This window comes from Pseudochaenichthys georgianus, chromosome 16 (genome assembly GCF_902827115.2).
Source record: "Pseudochaenichthys georgianus chromosome 16, fPseGeo1.2, whole genome shotgun sequence".
Lineage (NCBI taxonomy): Eukaryota > Metazoa > Chordata > Actinopteri > Perciformes > Channichthyidae > Pseudochaenichthys > Pseudochaenichthys georgianus.
Window position 1 is genome coordinate 17,938,360 of NC_047518.2, and position 22,075 is coordinate 17,960,434.

Sequence of the window (22,075 nt, forward strand, 5' to 3'; positions counted from 1 at the left end):
CAAATAAAATAATACTTTATTCCGAGTGTGCTTGCTTTTCTCTTTGAAAGTCATCACATAACGACATTGTAATACACGGTTCGGCTGCATTAAATATAACATATCTGCCGTAGTTCTGTATTTATAGAGCCCTGATGAGAAGACTTCTAGACAAACATGAGGAACTGAAAACGTGACGTGGATCATAAATATATCAGCCATTAAACAACATCTTACATTTATTTTTCACACAATACGTCTCCTTGCAGTATCAACAATAATTCGGCTGACTTTTATATTTGATCCAATTGGTAGATAGGTTGTATTTACACCATAAAGGTGCACAGCTGATATAAAGGGACACCTGGTGGTTAAAGCATGTTATTGAATTTCATTATTTTTATTATTAGATATTAATAGGATCCCTATAAAGTATATTCATTACTCGTTATTCTCTACTAATAGTTAATTAAAGACTGTATATAATGACTATTTTGCACATCCCTTTCAAGATTTCAAGATTTTCTAAGGTTTATTGACATATCATATAGGCCTACACAACTATGGTGTAGTTCTGCATTGAATGAAAAACTTGGGGCGCAGGTTCCTCAATAGTGCATTACAAGACATCTATCAATATTTATACCTCCAGCAATGTTAACTATGTTGAAGCACTTATTTTAACTGATATTATACATAATGTATTATACTCTTATAAGATGTATGTAGATATTTCATCTCCGGCCTTGTCAGGTTTTGAACAATCAATAAATAAAGAACACAGAATTGTTAAATATAAAACACAGAATTTGTGTGATTATACTAAATGATTTACAAATAAACACAACTGCATATTTACAACTGTTACACATGCTGATGTAACGCAAATATTCCAACTTGGGATCAATAAAGTATATCTTATCTTAAGCTGATCGATGGCTACTGCCATATTTGCAAAATGTGCCTCTGAACCTTGACAAGTACATGTTTCAGGCTTATCAATGAATGTAATGTAATGTAAAGTTATCAATTAACGACAGGGGTCACAAACATAAGACCAGCTGTTAAATAAAGCTCTTCTGACCTTAACTGGCATGTGTGTGTATATAGTAATGCTGCCCATTATGGGCACAAGCAATTTTCCCCCATTTATTAAATTATATGTTTTAAATTTCAGTATTTCCTATCCCCTAAACCTCCAGGGATGTACACAGTTCGATACTGGCAACTTCTTATTATGGGAAATACGAAAACGTCTTTTAAAACTACAACTCCCAGTAGAGACGTGCCATAGATAGAGAACATGTTGCGAAACAGAATAGCCAGCATGTGTAGTTCTGGGGACGGGGTGGGGGAGGGGGGGACGCGGTGGACCCGTTCAAATCCAGTTTTGGACAGTCTGCCGTGGTTCCATCCCATTTCAAGTGCTGTTCGAGAATCGGCGTAAACCTCGGAGCACACTCTCAAATCACAAAGCTTGAGGACTATCACTGGGTTTGTCAAACAGAGCACATGGTGTAGTCCAAACGATAGCTGGGGATTCTGGGTAGTGTAGTGTCTTCTGCCATCCTTTACTCAGAAAAAATATTTGTTTCTCCGAATCGAAGGGGAAAAATATAAAAGCATTGCACACAATTTAAACCAATCAATGTTGTGAAATTAACGAAGTTGTGTTTTTTAGTCGATGAGTAGTGCAGATATCACTGTAAAATCAATCGACAGTAAGAGGAATATTTACTTCCAGGTGTACAATTCTCCGTTATCCAATGGGAATGGACGCTCACATTGCCTTTAAGGGCAGCCCATTACGACTGGGTGAAGCAGGTAGGACTCAAATGCAGAATAACGAAAAGCGACCTTTATTAAATAAATTAAAGCTGTGGCAAAACAAGGCAGAATCCAAAATATCCAACACCAACGAGCAGCACAAGGAACACAGACCGTGGAATGACATGGAGGGGAAACAATGAACCGACATGGAACACAGGGGAAGACTAGACTAAATACACAGAAGGGTAATCACAGAACAAGACACAGCTGGGCAGGGGAGGAGAAACACAAGGACAACAGGTGAACACAATCGGGTAATCAGGGAGGGAAACAGACAGAAAGCAGAAAACGGGGGTGAACACTTTACACAATAAAACAGGAAACCCAAAGACAAGAAAAACACCAACACAGACAAAACTACAAACGTGATATAACATGAGAATCGTGACAGAACCCCCCCCTCAAGGGACGGATCCCAGACGTCCCAAAAAAAAAGTCCAGCAGGGTGGGTGGAGGGGGACCGGAGGGAGGACACATAACTAGGGCCAAGAAAGGGTGGGTGGAGGGGGTCTGGAGGACGGGTCTCGGGCGGACGGCCCGGGGGAAAGGCAGAGACCAAGGAGGGGGTCTCGGGGCGGAAGGCCCGGGAGCAAGGCAGAGACCAAGGACGGGGTCTCGGGCGGAAGGCCCGGGGGCAAGGCAGAGACCAAGGAGGGGGTCTCGGGTGGACGGCCTGGGGGCAAGGCAAAGTTCAAAAAGGGGCGAAGGCCACAGCGGGCAAACTCAGGGGGCCGAGCATGAGGGCAAAAGCAGCGGCAGGAAGAGTCAGGGGGCCGGGCCCGAGGACGAAGACCGCGGCACTCAGGCGGCCGGGCTCGAGGGAGAAGACCGCGGCTCTCAGGGGGCCGGGCTCGAGGGCGAAGACCAGACAGCTCCGGAGGCCGGGCAGGACCCGGAGCCAGTGGGACAGGCTTCGGCAGGATGCCCCACGGAAGAGGACCAGTAGTTGGCAGGACCCCCGGTGAGACAGGTGATGGTGGGGCCTCCAACGGAACAGGACAAGGGGTTGGCAGGACCCCCGGCAGAAGAGTTGTCGGCGGGACCCCCAGAGGAACAGGACATAGGATTGGCAGGACCCCCGGCAGGAGAGCAGTCGGCGGGACCTCCAACGGCACAGGACATAGGGTTGGCAGGACCCCCGGCAGAAGAGTAGTTGGCAGGACCCCCGGCAGGAGAGTAGTCGGCGGGACCTCCAACGGGACAGGACAAGGAGCTGGCAGGACCCCCGGCAGAAGAGCAGTCGGCGGGGCCTCCAACGGCACAGGACAAAGGGTTGGCAGGACCCCCGGCAGGAGAGCAGTCGGTGGGACCTCCAACGAGATGGGACAAGGAGCTGGCAGGACCCCCGGCAGGAGAGCAGACGGCGGGACCTCCAACGGGACGGGACAAAGGGTTGGCAGGACCCCCGGCAGGAGAGTAGTCGGCGGGGCCTCCAACGGCACAGGACATAGGATTGGCAGGACCCCCGGCAGGAGAGTAGACGGCGGGACCTCCAACGAGACAGGACAAGAAGCTGGCAGGACCCCCGGCAGGAGAGTAGACGGCGGGACCTCCAATGGGACAGACATACGATTGGTAGGACCCCCGGCAGAGGAGTAGTCGACGGGGCCTCCAACGGGACAGGACATGGAGTTGGCAGGACCCCCAGCGGAACCTCCAACAGACCAGGACATTGGGTAGGGACTTGAGACGTGACTCGAGAGGGGAACTAGAGACGGAACTCCAGAGGGGACTAGAGGAGAGACTAGAGGAGGAACAAGAGGAGGGACTAGAGGAGGAACTAGAGGAGGGAACTCGAGAGGGGACTTGAGAGGGGAACTAGAGAGGGGACTCGAGGAGGGACTAGAGAGGGGACTAGAGGAGGGACTAAAGGAGGGACTAGAGCAGGGACTAAAGGAGGGACTAGAGGAGGGACCTCGAGAGGGAACTCGAGAGGGGACTCGAGAAGTGACTAGAGGAGGGACTAGAGATGGGACTAGGGAATTGACTAGAGGTGGGACTTGAGTAGGGACTAGAGATGGAACTCGAGAGGGGACTGGAGAGGGGACTCGAGAGGGAACTGGAGATGGGACTAGAGAAGGGACTAGAGAAGGGACTAGAGAAGGGACTCGGGAAGGGACTTGGGAAGGGACTAGAGATGGGACTAGAGAAGTGACTAGAGGTGGGACTGGAGAAGGGACTAGAGAAGGGACTAGGAAAATGACCTGAGGAGGGACTATGGCAGCTGGGACCAGGACTGGGGCCGGAACCATGGCTGCTGGGGCCGGAACCATGGCTGCTGGGGCCGGAACCATGGCTGCTGGGACCGGCACTGGAGCCGGAGCCGCTGGAGTACGGGCTGGAATCCTGGCCTTGCATCTTCCAGAGACCTTTTGGAGGCTCCGTGGACCTCCAAACGCCAGACGGGTTCCTGAGAAAAGGTCTGAGGTTGGAACTGGAGCCGCTGGAACCGGAACAGAGGCCTGGACCATGGCTGTGTAAAAATGTTTTTCAACACTTCTAAACAATCAAAAGTTTAAATTGTATCTTTATATTGACCCTGGTAAATGCTCATGTTTTTCAAAAATAATCTCCTAATTTTGAGAGACAGATTTTGTCATCTCTAAACCCAAAAGATTGTGACTTAAAACATGATGTCACTTCTCACAACACAGTGTCACTTCCATGGATGTATAATAAGAACGGTTGTCACTACCCGATTCACACCCCTACCCGATCCGCATTGCGCATGTGCGAGATGGTCCGCCATATTGACAACTACATACGGCAACTGAAATAGGCAATTGACACAGTGGCGTTTGGCAAAGCAGAAAAAGAAAACAACAAAAAACCTGACAATATTAATCTGAACGAGAGAGATGATCTTCTGCAAAACCGCTTCACAAAACTGGTTTAGCTCGGTAAAGCACATGGGCTGTCCTTACCCGTAAGTATGTTAAACACAAAGGAAATGTCATCATAATGTCTTCCTTGATGTGTGTGTGTGTGTGTGTGTGTGTGTGTGTGTGTGTGTGTGTGTGTGGTGTGTGTGAGTGTGTGTGTGTGTGTGTGTGAGTGTGTATGAGTCTTAAAAAATGCCCTCGTCACACTGAGTTTATTGCTAACCACTAAAACCTGCTTGTCCCAACCTTGTGAGTTTGTGCGTGTCTCATTACAGCAAATGTCAGAAGTAATTTAACAGATGATCTGTCTGATAATGAGAATATGAACAGGTAAGGGAAAAAGAGGTTGAAGTTCACATCAAGATCACAAATAATCCTCCAAAGTGCTCTCACAATTTCTGTACATAACTACCTCTTTGAAACGGCACAGTCCTTCCACATTTGAATTTGTCATGTTCTCTGTTGGAGAAAATACTGTTGTCTCCTCTTTGGGTTTGTTTTAATGCACTGATCTCATGTGTGATTCTGAACTGTGTACGACCTTGCAGCTGCCTCTTTATGATAGGCAGGGCATTTCAGGTTGTTGTTCTTTATGAGGAGACAGACACATAATTGTTGTCTCCTACATATCTCATTTGGCATGAAGGAAGTCCAGAAGACGTCACAGATGACCCGACGCTTTTCCGACACCTGCGGCTGATATTAGCGCTACCTCGATTTAGGAGTTTGTTGTTATCTCCTGTATTTTGGACTATAGCCTATAAACCTGATGTTTTTTCCTGCTCCGTCGAGCAACATGCCCCATGTGTGTGAGTTAACCCATATCCTTTGTATGTGATTTAACTCTGCTCTTTCTTGCAAGAATAAATTAGTACCTAATTATTGATTCTCAACCTGGTGTTGAGTGATATTTCCCTAACATTCTCATTATAGTTTATTCTATGGTTCAATTTCCTGTATGCATCTTGTTTACATAGTGTTGTTTTAACAGTTATATATTTGCTTGAATTTCATGTTTGCAAAATGTGCTTTGCTTATGCCATTAAACACCAAATAAAATTGTCTAATGTGTTAATCTTTTTTGGGTCTGATTCTGAGGAGGGGGTGGAGAAGGTCTACATGCGTTGAAGGAAGTGGAGGCGGGTGTTGCAGTCAAGCGTGGAAGTCTGAGGACATCTGGTGGATGGAAGGACAATTGCAGAGGAATGATTAAAGGAAGTGGCTGAAGAGTGACACATGGAGGCAGGAAGTGACAATGAAATGAATAACACATCAGTGTGCTATGTAGTGTCCAATATATTATTCCTATACATTTGCACAACTAATTACTTTGAATACTTCAGTTGTAGCCTTCTTCTCGGATTCTGTATTATCGGAGGACCTGTGAGTCCGTTAAATTGAATGCATTCTTTGCATAATAATAAAAAAAGAAACATAATTATTATATAAAAACAAATTTAAGGGCAACATTTTTATAAAAAGTGACCGTGTGAAGGTGTTCCTCATTGCTCAACATGTCCTCTTCTCTCCACTAGGTGCCCTCCTTGTGCTACTCAAGATCAGCTGACCTGCATCATAGACTGTATATATAAACCTGCATGCGCTGCTGTTTAGTGAGCCATGCAGTGCACAGTAGCAGCATACTTCATTCACTAGACTAGAGAGTATTTGAGTCTGATGTTTGGCTGATAATTATCTCAATATAAGCATGGAGGCATGTGGCGCAGTGAACTAGTGCTGTGTTGGTGTTCGGATCAGGGGAGCACAGGTTCAAACCCCACTGCACTGCAGTCAGCATGTCGTTGTGTCCCCGGGCAAGAAACGTCACAACAAATTGCTCCTGTGGGAATTGTCCACAGTATTGAGTAGGCTATGTAAGTTACTTTGGATAAAAGCGTCTAACAAGTAACATCATGTAATAAAAGTAAAGTATTTTTATTTCCAAAATTGTCTGCCTATCACCTAAATCTATTCCAGCAGAGTTGAACTATTTGTCCGCCTTTTATTCAGATCTACTGCTGGTTTACATTTTCCAAACACATTCTTGAAGCTGTTTCGGAGCTGAAAATAAGCAGAAACAAAACAAATGTTGTTTGTTGCCTGTTTCAAGCCATGGTTCAAAGCACAAGTTTACATCTTTATCAAAGATGTACAAATTATTCAGGAACGATTAAATTGCACTTTATTTTCCAGGTATGAAGTGAGTGTGTGTGTGTGTGTGTGTGTGTGTGTGTGTGTGTGTGTGTGTGTGTGTGTGTGTGTGTGTGTGTGTGTGTGTGTGTGTGTGTGTGTGTGTGTGTGTGTGTGTGTGTGTGTGTGTGCAGGAGGACTATCTGTACAACGTAACATGGGGGCTTTCCAGGACATCGTCCTTACCCGTAAGTATGTTAAACACAAAGGAAATGTCATCATAATGTCTTCCTTGATTTGTGTGTGTGTGTGTGTGTGTGTGTGTGTGTGTGTGTGTGTGTGTGTGTGCGCGTGCAGGAGGACTATCTGTACAACGTAACATGGGGGCTTTCCAGGACATCTCTCTCTTAGCTTGCTAATTTTCCGTGTGTTACAGTATATAATTTGTACAGCAAGCAATTCAATATCACTTATTAAATCACACTATTAAATCAATACACAGTTAGAACATCAAAAAACTACATTTTTGAGTGCACATCAACCAATGATTTTGGAAATCAACCACTAGCCATAAGTATATCCTATATATTATATAGTAATTATGTATTATTCTTCCATACAGTTTCATAGTCGTGTTTTAATCATGTTTATTTATTTGTGTTTTATATTGCTAACTTTGAGTAATAATGTATCTGTTTCTCTTCTATAACTGCAAAAAAAAAAAAAAAGTTATTAGGATGTCAATATTCACATCGATGACCCTGCACACTGGCCATAAACGTCCTGGAACTGCTGCTCCACTGGACTTTCAATAAGTCAGTTCTCCGACCTCCATTTGAACACCCCTGACCATCTGGCAATACCAAAGGACATTGACATACCTATCCCCCACAACAACAACAAAATATTCTTCAGAAAACTAAAATCTTTTATTCGCCACCACTTTCAGTAAACTGTCCCCTGATCGGAATATGAGCGCACTAACCACATGAAATCCTTCTCCTCTGTCACAAATACTACTATTTAAAAATGTTTTTCAACACTTCTAAACAATCAAAAGTTTAAATTGTATCTTTACATTGACCCTGGTAAATGCTCATGTTTTTCAAAAAGAATCTCCTAATTTTGAGAGACAGATTTTGTCATCTCTAAGCCCAAAAGGATGTGACTTAAAACATGATGTCACTTCTCACAACACAGTGTCACTTCCATGGATGTATAATAAGAACGGTTGTCACTACCCGATTCGCACCCCTACCCGATCCGCATTGCGCATGTGCGAGATGGTCCGCCATATTTGACAACTACATACGGCAACTCAAATATGCAATTGACACAGTGGCGTTTGGCAAAGCAGAAAAAGAAAACAACAAAAAACCTGACAATATTAATCTGAACGAGAGAGATGATCTTTTATACAAATATAACCCGGTGTGGGCATGTATTACTCCTTGTGGTACATGACACAGCCTCAATATTACTGTCTCATGTGAACACAGTCACCAGCAACAAGGATCTCACCCACACACAGTCCGTTTCTCAATCACGAGGATGCTGGCTTGGTAGTCGCGTACTTCCAAGTCACTTTCACCTTCAGAAACGAAGCAAGTATACTTCCAAGCCACGGCTACGGAAAACGAAGAAGAATGGAACAGGCTAACAAGTGTGCCACTCTCTCTAACGGTTTCAACATAAACTGTACCAAAAATAAATACCTCACGATGTCTATCTAATTATGAACATGCTTTACTTTCACGGAACACATTTTTCGTGATAACAAACAAATGTAACAAAGTAACATATTTACCAACACATGTTCTACGCCACTACATACTTACATTTAAATGTGTGCTGTGTCGGTTCAGCCATTCTCCGCAAGGGTTTTTGAAATTGGTCCGTGCGCAAAGCATTGTGGGGATTTTAAGGACGCGAAGTCTACCCATGTGCAGCCTCGAAATTTCCCCCAAACCAAGGACGCGGCCTCGGTGGAATTCCAAGTATGCTGGACATTGGAACAGTACTTTGGCGGCACTCGATGACGTAGCATCCTTGAAATATTGGCTTTGAAGCCAAAATCCTCGCGATTGAGAAACGGCCACAGACTAACAGGAAAACAGAATCCTAAATACACACAGGACCAATCAAACAAACAAGACACAGGTGAGGGGGGAGGAGACAACACAGGGCACCAGGTGAACACAATTACCAACAATGAAGCTATACAACCCGTAACGGAGGCCGAGACCTATTAGACCCTCCAGAAAAACGCGATTCTGCGATCGCAGAATTTACCGCATAATCAGCAAAATGGCGCATATTTTTAAAAGGCTGCATATTTATCAAAAGGCCGCATAATCCCCGCATTTTTCCACACAAAGTTGAGGGGAAAAAAAGTTAACTCGTCTTGACGTGAAGTGATGATGATGATGATGACGCAACGTCATCAGCTCGCGCATCACAGAAGGTAAACAACACCGTAGAGTGAACGTGTGGAGCTCACACGAGAGAGAAAACACCAAGATGAAAAAATCTAATCCATCTCATTTACCGACGAACATTTCTGCTAAAGACCGGGCAAAGCAGTACCCCGATGTCTTGCACGAAAGTGGGGGGAAACTATTCTGCACCCCGTGCAACTGTGTGTTGGAGCATAAGAGAACATCGACGGTGACGACCCACTTTGATTCATTCAAACATTCGAAAATGCTTTCTGCTGCTGCGGACAAGAAAGCCAAACAACTCACGTTCACAGAGGCATCAACCTCCAAAACCCTTTCGAGGGCTACAAGAAACGAGGTGAGTAGCCTACAAGATTGAAGCTGGTCAGATAACGAACGAGTACATGAAAACAGAATGAGGCGGAGAAGTGTGTGTGTGTGTGTGTGTGTGTGTGTGTGTGAGAGAGAGTGTGATTAAAATAGCCCTATTGCTTTTACAATAAATAAACATTGAATGTGTTTAATTGAATAGTAAAGGGGTTTAACGTTAGTGGCAGGTTGTGTGTGAGAGAGAATAAATAAGACAGCCCAATATTTAAAAAGAAAATATTTCGCATATTTCGCAACTAACCGCAATTTCACCGCATAAAATCACATAAAAACCCTGAATGTTTAATCGCATAATCAAGGATTTTTGCCCGCGTTTTTCTGGAGGGTCTAATCTATGGGCCCAGAGATCACCTCCGTTACAATCATAAATACACAAACAACAATGAATACTTACAGGTTGTGTACCCAAATCTCCCGCTGGTCCAAACAAAGTAGGAACAGCATCGTTCTTCAGTGCCCTACGCTGTGCATATCCGGCAGGAATCGCTGAAAGGTTTGGGAAGCTTTGTTTGGTGAAAGGCTGGCAGAGGGTGCGGCCATAGCTCTGGGCGTGGCTACTGGGTATCCCTAAGTCACGATACCCAGGAAGAAAACATTGGAAAATGAGAAATCTCCAACGAGGCGTTTTGGGGAGTTATTTTCTGTGTTAGAGTTTTACTCGCTACAGGGTGTACTTTGAGGGTTTGTGACTCTGCAGATCGTTTACATGCAGAAAAACCTTCATAACACACAAGGGGACGGGTAATAACCGGAAAAGCATGACATGGGACCTTTAAGTTCGATCGGGAAGACTGTCTATAGATTCATTCATTCATTCGCTCAGGGGCACAATTTTAACCAATTATATTTTACTACAATCTCCAACAGACAATCATTGTGCTGCAGTCAAACTTTAAAATTGTTCTCCTCTCTCCTGCAGTCAGCTGTGATTTCAGGCCCGCCTCCACACATTTATTGTCCCAATAATTGGTCTGAGACTGATCTTCAGCAATAGGAAATGTAAGTATGTTTACAAACACTCAAACAAATACTCAAACAAGATAAACATGGGAACTTCCAGAGGGTACTTGAGTAGCGGGAAAGTCATAAAGAGATAACAGTAAGTAGCCCTTCAGAAGCTGAATGCACGCAATATAGTCCTCCAAGGGTTTTTAAAGTTCATATTGGGGTCAATAGACCCATAGTTTTGGTTTTACTAATCCAATCATCTTCGTTATGGCAAAACATATAATAATCTAACTTTCAATATTCATGATTTTTTTAAGTTCTTGAAATGTTAAACGTATCTTTCCTTGCATTGGACAAACAATTTGCGAACTGTGAAAACAAAATATGTTCTTATTGGTAAAAGTACTTCAGACCTCTCGGAAATGTAATGTATATCTGAGAGAAGTAAGAAGAAATTAGGTACAACAAAATAAGGACAAGGTAAAAATAAAATAAAAGTAAAAGTGCTCTTAACTGCTTACCACCTGAAGCCAATGTCTTTTTTTGTCTGTCCCTAATTTACAGTATATAATACAGATGATGAACAAATGCCAGTTTTAACTTGCGTCCTCCATTGGGAGTTTCTCTCCCACACACTCCCCCCCCCCCCCCTGCCTGAAATGCCTCAATTGTAATTTCTTTATTATGTCAGTAACATAGTGACATCACATCACATGCGATTCTATGGGCTAGCGCTCCAACACATAATAGGCAAAAGGGCAGGATATCTCTAAGCTGTTGAACAATCACAGCAGAGCCGGCCAGCTAACCAATCAGAGCAGACTGAGCTCTGGGGGGTATACTACGAAGCAGGATTTTCGCTTAGCCGGCTAAATTCAGGGAAAACTCCGGCTTTCCGGTCCTACGAAGCTGGTTCTCTTTTTAGCAGGCTAGATCTCCATGGTAACTTATGCTTAGCGGCTAACCTGGTCGGGACCAGGTTAGGTTGCAGGCTAAGAGCTCAACTCAGTGAAAGCACCGCCTGCTGACCAATCAGAGCTCAGTGTGCAGAGTTTAAAGCGATCATGTCATATTACAGGAGAAAGGAAATGCAGAAAAGTTGCCGTTGCAGGAAAGATGGCCGGCAAAAATCACCGACTATGTGAACGTGAAAATGAATAGAATATCAGCTCCCATCTTCAGAGCAATCTGACTATTATAACATTAGCGTTAAGAAAGCACTTAAATAGCTGCCACAACATAAGTACACTGAGTGCAGACGTCGATGTGTCCCATTATCATTCATATCACTTCATAATGTATCATATCTCTCCTTATCTGAGTCAGCTGAGCCGTATCTGGCCGTGCAACACTCAGTGTTACATACTGTATGCAGAAGTATTATTTTAAGCAACACATTAAGTTGACGAAACACTCGAGACAAATGTAATTAAAGTCAGATCGTGTTTTAGACGGGGCAGTGATATCATAAACCTGTTAATGTACGCATTCAAACACTCTTTCTTTTGCCAGCTGTATTCACCTTGCAGGTGCAGCTCTGTGGCTTTTATCCTGGATAAAGTGTTTAAGTCATGGATGTTTAAAGTTTAACTTCTTCATATTTGACTAGTATTAAAGTTCACTTTTCATTCAGGAAGTATGATGCTGCGCTGTCAGTGCGCTTCTCCATGTTTGTGATTGGTCGAATGCTCCAAATACCACCCCTTTTGTTAGGATTATGTTTTAAACAGGACCCAGGCGCAGGCAAGGACTGAAGATGTTTAAATAGTTTATTGCTTCGGAGACTCAGGCAGGTTTGGTGATATGGAGGTCCGGAGTGGAGGTAGGCAGTGAGAGGCTGGACTGATTACAAGGCAGGCAGGTATGATGCAGGAAGAAACAGGCAGGTTGGCTGGAAGTTCTGGTGGACGATGGCCGAGGGATTGCACTGGAAACACAAGAGAAACTAGTTACAAAAGGTACGGAATTAAACGCAGACAGGATGACTGAATGGGCAGCCAGGAGGATGTACTACCACTGATGTAGAAAACAATCTGGCGGTGAGTTGCTGGGAGACTGGAGTAGATAAGCTGTGTCCTGATTAGATAATGAGGGACAGCTGAGTCGGACGGCCAGGTGAGAGCAATCAGGCTGCTGCCTGCAAGGGAAACCACACCCTCTCCACACACAGGGGAACAAACAGGAACACAGTTTGGACCGTGACACCTTTCATGTGAACGCGCACCTCACTAGATAGGACACGGCTGGCTTGAGCGATCCACTTGATAACCCGCGTCGTAGTACAGTTTAGCGACAGCGCGTATGTTTTGGATTAGGCCAACCGGCTAACTCAAACATATCCAGGTTAGGTTGAACCAGCTTCGTAGTATAGGCCCCTGGTCTCAGACAGAGGGCGAAAAGAGGTGCAGAAGCACAGGCAGTATGATAAAAGACCTTTTCGAACATTAAAGCATTTAAACATGTCCCAAAGGTGGCACAAAATACAATCTGAAAATGAACTCAGCTGTGGACATTTCTTTTTTTATTTAGATATTTCCATCTTTGGAAACCTGAAACCATGTTTTATTATGTTTCTACTAGCAGCGGATGCATTGAATAACCACATTTCATATCATCATTAACCCACTAACATTTCCCTTAAATCAAGACCCCAGTTGCAGAAGAAGTCCCATTGTGGTTTACTATTTGACATGCTCAAGGAAGTGCTCACTTCCTCTATGTCCCACATGCCACTTGTTGTTTAAGTGGGTCATAAGAGACGTTTCTCACAATTTCTCACAAACAACACTGATTAACCCTGATTGACACAGCAGAGTCAGAGCCATTACAGTGTCTTTAACCCGTGCCTGCATAAGTTGCATCAGGGTCACTAAATGGCATGTGCGAGGTATAAGCATTATACCTCCAGAGAAGTTGTTAGTCAGAGAATAAAACATAATGGGAGAAAAATTATTTGAATGCCAACTATAGTCATATATATGTTGTAAGTCCGTTATTGGTTGACTTCTGTATGCTAACACTTTGTATTGATGGTGTATTTTCTCGTCATTGAAAGTTGCACAGCCACAGGTGAACATTTATTTAAAACCCTCCAGAACTCCAGCTAAATACACTAGGATGCATCTGAAAGCCACAGAAAAAGAACAGCATCTATAACCACAAAAATATAATGAATTTCTTAGAGACCAATTCAAACTCATTATTTTGCATAAGACGTCCAACAATCTGTGAAAAATATGTTTTGTCAATGTTACATGTACACACAAGGACACACAAGTTGACACACGTTTCACATGTAACCTCAGAGTGAACTCTGCAGTGGACATGCTCTATGAATTGATTGGCAAATATTCAGTCCTGTTTATCACTATTCAAACACGTACAATGTTTACTTGCATGCAATTGAGACTCCCCACACATAAACAGAGGAGGGTGTCTTACGTATTAATACACACTCATACACAGATCAAATCTAAGCAGGCAAGAAGCCAAAATGCACACAAAAACAAACGTACAGGAAGTCCCATGCTGAATCTACCACCATGCATTCACTTTTGCACGTTTTAGCAAAAAAAAAAAAAAGGGACTTTTGGATTTACAGAAAGAAACCATGCCCTGCAGGGTTCGGATGAAGGTCATGTCACTTTTACTGTCCTCAATGCTTCATTTAAATGTGTATGCAGACTTTAGAGACAAACACACAAGATAAACTTTGCAGTGAAGATTGATAATCAAATATGATAAGCGCACAGAAAATAACACATTTAGGGTTGTATTTACTTTTGCATTTATGATGTTATAATGTCACATTTTGCTATTTCATTTAGTTAGTATTCATTTTTTTTTTTATCATTGACTGATTCTAAACAATTGATTGAAAAAACAAATGTAGTCATGCCTTTGGTAATGTGACATCAGCAGTGAGAGAAGGCATTAGTGCAAAAAAACAGCACCCTGCTCTTTGTGTTTATGCTGCACCTCTGCAACTCTAGCCTTTAAACCAAACCGCAAAGGGGGTTAACACCTTGCCTACCCGTTAAGGGAAATCTTATGACCATATTTAGCAGATTGGTGTCTGTTATTACAGTACGAACCATTTTAAACTGCAGCCGGTGGATGTTAAGCTTGATTTGACAATCTAATTACACTTTTCATGCAATCAGCTGCAAGGTTCAAGGTTCTAGGTTCAAGGTTCTTTATTGTCAAACTAACATAGCTACAGAGTAATTATGTCGTTGAAAATCTTAGGTCACAGGCTTCTCCAACAATGCAACACAATAATACAGATAAGCAGACAATATTAACCAATATTAAAATATACTATATTAAAAGTAATACAAAAAGAAAAAAAAAAAATTTTAAAGTGAGAAAAAAAAAGTGGAATAGTGCAATACGAGTCTATATACAAGTTATTGGAATTATATATTAGATAATAGATAAATAATTACTAAGTAGCAGATGAATGTTATGAAATTGTTTCAGCAGATCAGTTGTTTAACAGTCTTATTGCCTGTGGGCCCAACAGCGGTAATTAAAGTTATAAGTCTCAAAATGCTACAACTATGTCACAAACTGGATGAATGTGAAGTATTTTGTTAAAGGAGGATGAAAGCGTAATTAAGGAGCACTATTGGAGTGACTTTGATGGTTATTGGACTCAGGATTAATTCATTTGGATTCCCGCTGTATGAAGAAATTAAAGGACGGCGCAAGTGGAAACAATTCACAAAGGGATGAAACTGTTTAAAACACATTCAATGCTGTATCAGCATTCCAACTAAATGAAAGTAACTGCTTGGTGGACTTCATTGCACAACAGGAACCTGTTTTAATTTTACTTTTATGCAGACCCTATATGTTGCCAATGGCAGAGGACACATCATAACCGTGAAAACATGTCAATGGTTATCTTATAAATAGGTGTGATATTGGTCAGACCAAAACAACATTCATGTTAAGTGGGGTTGAGAACCAAAATTCAGTTCAGAGTAAAAACCGATACCAATTCCCAGCACTGGGTGCCAAAAGAAAGACAATGAATTTCAGTGCTCATCAGTTCCTTAACATGAAATGGTGTGCTCTCTCTGGACTGGCTGGTGCTTAGAAAGGGAGACATTTTGTCTCGGCACTATGGCAGGATTCATCACTGCTGGGAGGACAGAGACCATGCCCCAGGGATTAATACAAATGAATATACATTTTAGACTCATTTTTACCCTCTGAAAGAACCAGGGGCGATTAAACAGAACCAACGTTGGGGACCGGAATCGTTTCAATCGAGAGACAGTGTTTCAAAAGCACATACCGTATGGCCCCATGAGGCAACCTCAATGCCTCTAAAACAAAACAATGCCCTCAACAAAGAATGTATCTCCCAGTGATAGATACCACAAACTTTTTCAGCTTACTCATGTACAACTGTTGCTTGTAACTCCAGTGTGCTCCTGCTCGCATCTGACAAATCATAAAACTGCAATTATATTCTAAGTGCTAAATACTTGCACGAGTAACTAAGACCTAATATCACAGCCTGCAGAGTGATGCTTGTTTGTGTGTACCTGTACGCCTCATTACAGTTTTGTTTATCATACTGAACGCAGAGAAATGAGACTGCTGGCTCATAGAGGCTTTTCCCATGTCTGGTTGGAGCATGCAGGGGCAGAGAGGATTTACGGGAAATGGAGGAGAGGTGAAGAAACAGCGGCTCTGCAACAACTGCCTGAGCCTACTGCCAAGAAAATCATGGAGGCGTGTTGTGTATGAGGGTGTGTACACTTCATGTCCCTCACTATGAGAAAAACACCTTCACAGTATCTCATGGTTTACACACATTCATTAATTATTTTTACTCCCAATCACTTTGTCTCACTGTCGTGCCTCAACAAGACAAAATATAAAAAACATTTGTGTTATACTCACACAGACTGTTTAGCCTGGATCCATGTGCATCAAAATGTGAAATGTCTAATGTATTTTTTCAACAACAAATTATTTATCAAATAAGAAACCTGCACGGCAATGTAAACTCAAAATGTACATCATTTAATGTAATTTATCATTATACATATATACATTCCCGTAGTGATTTACAGATATTTCACCATATAATGACACACTCTAAAAAAGACAGATTGATACTAAATGTTCAGTAATACATGAATTAACTTCTCCATTCTTATTCATTTTCTTTAAGTTCAATTTCAGGTTTTGACGGTTAACATTTACTTGCTTGCTTTGCTGTAATGGAAAGCAGTGGGTTGATTTGGCATAAGATGGAAGACAGCGGTAGAAATACAAAATGCTGAGGAAAATTATTTTTGTCCAATTTCAGTCTCTGCTGGTAACATCTCAATTTTATACATGGTAGTCCCAAAGTCTTCCATCTAAAAAATGGCACCAGACTAATTCAATCAGAGGACAAAGAGCAGCAATGCAGAGGAACCATAGACGAAAATAAAGATGGACAACAAGACAGCTCTATGGATGTATAAAGAGAACTGGATACAGCTCAGCGTACCCAATTGGGATTTGCTTAAGTTCTGCCTCCAGTCTGCAGAGTCACGGCCGGTCACGGCTCAGTCAAATTAATGGAAAGGTAACATTTTACCTTTCCAACTTTAAGTGAATTTTACAACTATTAGACACTAATGATTTAAATAAGGCCAAGTGTTGGTCCTGTGTAGTTGATTCAATAACTTTTTGGGCCCAATGATTTCACAGACTGACACAGAAGTGGTAGTACCACCGTATGGCCACTTTGGACATTTGCTTTAACACTTCCATGGGACTTGCACAGCTCCCCAACAGTGAAGCAGAATATCTTGATGGACGCCTTGTGCATTATCGAACATGAATCTGACTACGTTAGCTTATGGGACATGGGCCAAGCCAAATCTCGAATGTATCTAAATAAAGTAGTGTCTTGCGAGATGTAACCTAAACTTTCCATAACCTTCACAGAGTTATAGAGATATTATGTAAAGTTGCTGTGTTTTTCTAAACCAATCTCTACCATGGCGTTAACGTCTAAGTCAGGGGTGGGGAACTTCTTTCCTCTCAAGGGCCATTTCAATGTTTTCAACATCCTCCGAGGGCCGTACAAATTATTAACCTCTGCTTAAAAATACTAAAATCACAGCCCACTCATTTCACCTTTCTTTCATGCTGTGCAAAGAAAAAGCAACCTCTTAATCCAGATATCTTGCCATGACTCACGCATGCATGCACGTGCACGGTTGTGGCATGACCACCCAAACAGAAAGATATGGACACAAGATGTGTGCAAATGTATTTAGACTCCTATCCATGTGAACATGATTTAAGTCGGGGGGACCTAACCTCCTCTAGGGGGGTCAGGGAAGATTTTTTTTTAAATGTTGAAGTTAAAAGCATCAATCTGGTGCACTTTGAGAGCAACATTAGTAGATCTATGGATACATCTCTCAACACCCACATGAAACAGAACTGTAAACAGATTTTCTTTTTCTTTATGGATATTTTACAAATCACTCCCCTTTCAAACTGTATTCTTGTTTATTAATAACAACTTTTTTTTACTGTCATATAGTATTTTATACCTGTTTACTTTATTCTCTTATTTTTTGATAATTATAATGATCATATAAAGATGTGCCTTTACCTCACTGGTTGTAGAAAAAGCTTCTTATATTCGTTAGCATAGCTAGCTAACCAGATGCTAATAACAACAAAGTTATTGACTGTATGATCAGTATGACAGATGAACAGATCGACACTGGGCTTACAACTAAGACACAGCCACGCAAAAACTGCAGCATGTGTACGGCTCCTTATCGGTACTGCAATTTTTGGAAGTGCCGGAGCGGAGCTGCGTTCTGATGCTCCCCGTCAGAACTACACCCCTGTCAGACATATACCACGTGATGACACGTTAGGCTTGTGTTGTGTTCAAGGACCCTGACCTTGGCCAGGAAAAACAGGCACTCACTTGTTTAATTATTTTGCGGTCTAGATTTCTTTAATTTTTTTCTTTTTTGCGTGTGTTTATAAATTACCTCGAGGGCCACACCAAATGGTCTCGCGGGCCGTATACGGCCCGGGGGCCGGAGGTTCCCCACCCCTGGTCTAAGTGGTAAATGCTATCAAGCTTGTGTCATGCTCGGCTTGCGATTGGCTCATTCTTGTATGGGCGGGGCTTCGATACTGTGGCTTCAGCCCCTCCCATCTGATCACTACTGCTCAGATTCTGGCTCAAAATAATGCCAAAATATCAAGATGGCAAGATATTTTCCTCTGCTTTTGGGAAATGGGAGAAAGCGGGGACGCATCCTCCATCTTTATATATATTCTTCGACAAGGACTCAAAATAATAAATAAGGAATTACATAACAAATATAAATACATCCTGAAAAACTGAAATTGGTACCTCCTTGGAGTTCTGCACGTGTGTGTGCACTTGTAAAAGACTGAAGATTGCATGCAAAGGGTCGTGCTTATGCACATGTTTGCACAGATGCATTTATATATCTATCTTTTTGTCGTGTATACATGTGTTCACTTATAGATCTTGTCTGGTTGTCAGACTGGACACCGTCTGAAATTGATCTCCTCCATCCTACTTGACTTGTGTAAGAGCATCATGACTGATTGTTGACCCAGTATCACTGTTGTAGTCTCCTGCCCTGATACCTGAACATTAAGAAACCTGTGTTTAAGAAGTCAGTTTGTAACTTAGCAAAATTCAGTTCTGTCATTTTTATGAATTAAACTTATGAATGAATATGTTGTACTTTTACCCTACATATATGAATGAACAGAGAAGATTGTAGAAGGTTTGAATAAAAGATGAAGATAATCTGAAATAATAAACACATAGAAGCTCTCACAAGTAGGATTACTTGTGCAACAGCTCAGCACGTTCAAATCATCTGCTCCATTGACTTTATTTGTGTGTACCTAGTTAATCCTAATGACCACTGATAGAAGACACAGACAACTCTGTGATTCTGTTTGAGCATTAGTGTAGAGAGATAACAGGCAACACTAGAAACTGATCAAGTCTGAATGACTCGTATTGAACATCAATCAATTGTAAACAGTAAGCACTACAATCGGGTACGCTGCTTTGATTACATCTTGATTGGAAGGCTCTAGCCCGATAGAGCAGAGAATGTTAAGATTGAGGCCTGAAGTGATGGCCGCAGGGAGAAAGATTACATCTGAGTCTATGTAGTCATCCATTTCATTGCGTGCAGTCAAACTCAATATGTGGAAAAGAGCCAACCAAACACGGACACACATACACACTGTGAACATGAACAGCAGTTTCCTGCCAGTGAGTTAAACCAACGCACCCCCGTCATTGTTCACAACATTTCTGATGTTGCATAATTACAATTAACTGCCAAAAAGCAGCCAAATGACAGCCTGCACCAGGTGTCTCTTTAATACAGAGCACAACCAATCCTTTATTTAGGTTTTATTGTCCTAAAATGTTAAGCTGCTAAAACAAACCGTTACGCACTTCCTTTTTTGTATTGTCTAGCTGGTCTACCTGCATGTGCCATCCGACCTCTGCAGCTCATCCAGAATGCAGCGGCTCGTCTGGTCTTCAACCTTCCTAAATTCTCCCACACCACGCCGCTCCTCCGCTCCCTCCACTGGCTTCCGGTGACTGCTAGAATCCACTTCAAGACAATGGTACTTGCACACTAACCAGCACATCTAAGGCTCACAATGTACCACTATTTAAGTATAACCTGAACCATGGAAGCAACATGTAATTACATTATCAAAAGTAAAAGTATGTATACTTTAGATTTTTATATATTTGAATGTTTTTACTGATGCATTAGCAGCTTTTTTTAATGGTGTAGGTGGGGGAAGTTATACTTAATTTATATATCGCATGTACTGTATAGCAATGCATTTTATCATCTACACCTACAGTAGTATATGTTTTGAAAAACCTAATCTGTAAAGTCATCAGTAACTGTAGCAGGTTGAGACAGACAGAAGTAAATAGAGGCCTTTAACTTTCTGTCACCTCATCCCCTGTGTGACCTCCAGCCAGATTTAAGGACAGGGACAATGGGCAGGTCAGGTTAATGTGTCAACAACTTTGGCTTTCAGGCCCCATTGTGAAATCCTCATGTGAAAAAGTGCAGGCCACATTAAGCTGTCATAGCAGAAAGGGAGGGTTTACAGTCTAATCTTAGCGATTGACCCTCTGGTATAAGATGCTGCCGGTCGCAGAGAATTAGTATGGACATGCTGCTTGATCACAGAGCCTCCAACCATTTCCCCTTTTCCCCAACAGTTTACCATCATCTTCATCAGCCATGGGTGTTGCCTACAGCGTCGTAGAGTAAGTGAATGGAATCATCAAGATAGCGGTGAAGATTGTTATGCCAGCTCCTGAATATAGTTGCGTAATCTGGAGTTCAATCAAACGGTACTTTGGTTCACTTGTTTCAACACATTCAAGCAAGAAAATGTAAGCTTAGAACTGCAAAGACCTTTTAATCACAAGAAAGTTTGTAATCCAATCTTCTAATTGTAGTGATTAGTGTTCTTGGTGTTTTGGCAATTGCTACAAATGTGCAGAGAAAGCAGGAGTTCAATAAGTCATTCTAAGGTAGGAAGAGGTTTACTCTGAAATGAGTACTGTAACTGCTATTAGCAATGGGATGGATTTCAGCCTCATTTTGCTCTGAAGTTGCTCTCTTTTGGGGAAGGCAACATAATTCAAAACAGGGGCTCCTCCTTCCTATTCCTGTAATTAGCTTTCGTCAGCCCAGCATGATTAATGCCTGAAAACATTCAAAGCATGCTTCACTTTCCTGCTATTCATGTCCAGGCATGACTCACAAGATAATAGAGGTTTAAGAGTGACATTCTTTAACTTTGAATTTGATTTATTTCTCATGAGAAATAGAGAGGTTGGGCCAACTGTCATTATTGCTCAAAAGTTAAAACAGTAACATACTGCATGATTGATCTGACCATACTGATCTGAATGTTATAGATGTATTTACTGGATAGCAGATAAGATAATGTAATACAGTTATCTGTTTATTTATTTTCTAATACAGTAGGTAATTGTAACCTCCAATATTTCATGATAAAAGCCCTTTGCTTTTCAAGTTGAACACTAATGCTTTTAGCGAAAGCAGGCTGCATAATACACTCTAATCTGTTGAGGTACAATATAAAAATGTACTTTCTTCTTTTGCTTCTACAGGGTGGACCATTTCAACACTTTCTTTGTGCAGTTGTCCCCACAAATCTACACTAAGGGCAACAAGAGGCATCGCAAACCCCGCTTCCTGTTCAGAGAGAAACACCAGAAAGGCTTTCTTGTAGTGGAGAATGAGAATGTGATCAACAAGCTCCTCAGTGACCCTGTCAACCCCACTGCTAACAACTGGGAGGTAAGATTTGCAAAAATGCACACATGCTGTTAATATGTCACAAAATCCCTCTGTGGCTCTCTGACGG